Source organism: Quercus suber, unplaced genomic scaffold (genome assembly GCF_002906115.3).
Source record: "Quercus suber isolate HL8 unplaced genomic scaffold, Cork oak 2.0 scaffold_25, whole genome shotgun sequence".
Taxonomy (NCBI): Eukaryota; Viridiplantae; Streptophyta; class Magnoliopsida; order Fagales; family Fagaceae; genus Quercus; species Quercus suber.
In genome coordinates this window covers 2,176,366-2,179,285 of record NW_027069490.1, presented here as the reverse complement: position 1 = coordinate 2,179,285, position 2,920 = coordinate 2,176,366, and positions in this window count along the sequence as shown.

Here is a 2,920-nt window from a genome sequence, read left to right as displayed (position 1 = left end):
AAAATTAATTACATTAGATGTACAGATCATCCAAATTTGTTTCCAAATTTGAAGTCGTCAAATGTACAAAATAGTGAAAATTCAATTTAAAACTATGTACTAATGTACTAATCATCCTGGTTTGATGAAAATTTCAAAATTGTCGAATGTACAAAATCGTGAAATCTTAATGGAAAATCGAAATTTTTGAACATACCAAATCGTGAAAATTCAATTCTTAGAATCAATGATTAAATATGGTTAGAATTAATAGATTAATTTTAACAATTTTCTTATTTGATTTTTATGTTACATCAAATTATCAAGATGTTCTGCATGTGTATTCTTTAATTATCAACTTTAATTTTAATTTATAATATTATCAAGATTATATTAATTTTAGATTTATCAATTGTTTAATACGTTTTTTTTAAAATAATTATCAATTTAAAATTCAATTTGGAATTATCAATTTAATTTAGTTTTAGGAAGAAATCTTACCCCTTATTTTAGTGAAATAATTATTTACACTTGATAATTTTTTTCTTTTATCTTTATTGAATCTATTAAAATATATAATTATTTATACATTTATTTTATAAGTTTTTTTATAAAACTGTGCAACGCACGGGCCTATTACTAGTTATATAAGAAATTGAGCTTTCATGTCTAATTAACTAAGAAATTGCTTCTCAAAAAAAAAACTAAGAAATTATTTTTTTTAGTTTTGCGGTAACTCTTAGTCGGTTAACTATGTTCTTTTAATTATATATTATAATATGTTTTTAATTTTTAATTGCCGCTAAAGGGATTGAACAGGTGAGCGCCTCCGTGGAACCATAACTTGCACAGAATAATGAGGCTGCATTGCAAAAATATTATTTTTTAAATATATTATACTCTTTGCAATTGTTGTGCATCTTATTAATATGTTATTATGTTTGCATAATAAAAGTTGGACTTAGATGCCGTGATTACGTCATGTAACTTCACCAAATTGCAGAAATTTTATTAAATTTTTAGAATTCTAAAGATCTAAAAAGGAATAGTATATTACTAGGACTTTAATTCATTTTTACCATTAAGTAGTTTATCTCTTTAAAAAAAATAAAGAAATAATTAATCAAAAAAATATTTTATAGTAAGCGTAAAATAAAAACTGCTTCATGTAAGATTGTAGGTAAATTAATATTAGATTAATCAAGACTCTAATTCATTCTTATCTCTAATTCATTGTTATCTTAAAGTAAGTGTATTTCTAAAAAAAATGAAATAAAAAACTGCAGATTAATATTAGATTAATCAGGACTCTAATTCATTCATATCTCAAATTCAAAAAATCAGGACTCTAATTCATTCTTATCTCTAATACATTGTTATCATAAAGTAAGTTGAATCACCTCTATTTCTTTTTAAAATCCCAATATTTGGAGTCGTCACCATTATACATCAATGAATTCATGTTCCTATCACATATAAGAGACTAAAATGTTTCTTTGTTAAATTTGTTGCAGGTGGAGAAGAAAGAAGTGCTGGAAGATTTCCGGAACAAAAGAGTGTTGCAAAGGATTTAGCAGTGTCTAAAGATGCTAAGGTAGACTAAGTGACTATTGTCAAATCTAACAGTTGAATTATCTGTTCCACTAGAGCCATACTTCATAAAATTTGTTGAACTACAATTAAATTACAGTGTTGTTTCTCAAACAAAAAAAAAAAAAAATTCAAACACATAGATGCATTGAATTTAATGTTCTTTGGGAAAGATAACTTTGTTTGTATCATATTGTTCAATACAATTATGTGTTTGAATTTAATTAGAGAACCTAAGACACATTATCTAAGGAAATGTATCTAAGTCTTAGACCAAACATAAGGAAATTACCCCCTCAAAAAAAGAAAAAAACAAAAGGCAACAAATACATAAAACGTATTTAATCGATACAATACTTAATATTGTAAAGGTTTGATCCAATTTAATTATTTTGTTGTCCAATATATATGTAAGTTGTCGTAGTAAATTCTAATCATAGATTATTAAATTTACATACAATTTTGCAATCTATATGGTACTTTGTTTTTTTTTTTAACTCTATTTAATTTTCTTCTAGATTTTTTTTTAAGGTTTGTCAAAAACGATTTCAAGCATCCTAAGAAACGTTTGTAATCTAGATGTAGAACTTTGCAATTTTTTTATTTTTTATTTTTTTTAAATTAGAACAAAGGTTTTATTCCTCCAAACTCTATCTTAAAAAGTGGCCAATTTTATGTTACTTTGTCTAAATATTTTAATCGTTAATATTATTGTTAACAATAATGCATGTAACTACAAATGATATTATAGCATAGATGGTGTGTTAGAAGATGTGGGGCCCGTGGGCCTGATAGCCTCGGCCCATCGGGTAGCAGGCCCAAGGCCCATGCCGAGGAACACTGACTATTCAAGGCTAAATTGGGGAAAGCCTCTTTTCCCAATCCACGCCGAGGACCTCCTCATCCTCGGCTTGACAAGGGTGATTTTCGGGAAAGACCAGGCCCAAAGTAAGCTGTCACCCTCGCATTTAATGCATTCACCTAACCCCCCTGGCCGCATTAATGGGGATATAACCCCTTAGCAGGGCAACGTTGATCAGAGTGAACCACTCGAGTACTGATAAGGCCTCTGATGGGACGGACGGCCAGAAGAGAGGCAAATGAATGATCAACAGATGGAATAAGGAGATAGGAAGATGAAGACTATATAAGGAAAGCAAGTAAAGTAAAAAAAGGAGGAGGAAAAAAGAGAAGAAAAAGGCTTTCTCGGCCCATGGCCGAGGAGCATCCTCCCAGTTGTATAGAAACCCTAAGTATCTTTTTATAAATAAAGGTTCATGCTTGATGAACGACGGCCAGCGCCTAAACCTTTAACCCACTCTCTATAAATTGATTGTTTGGACTTGATTGG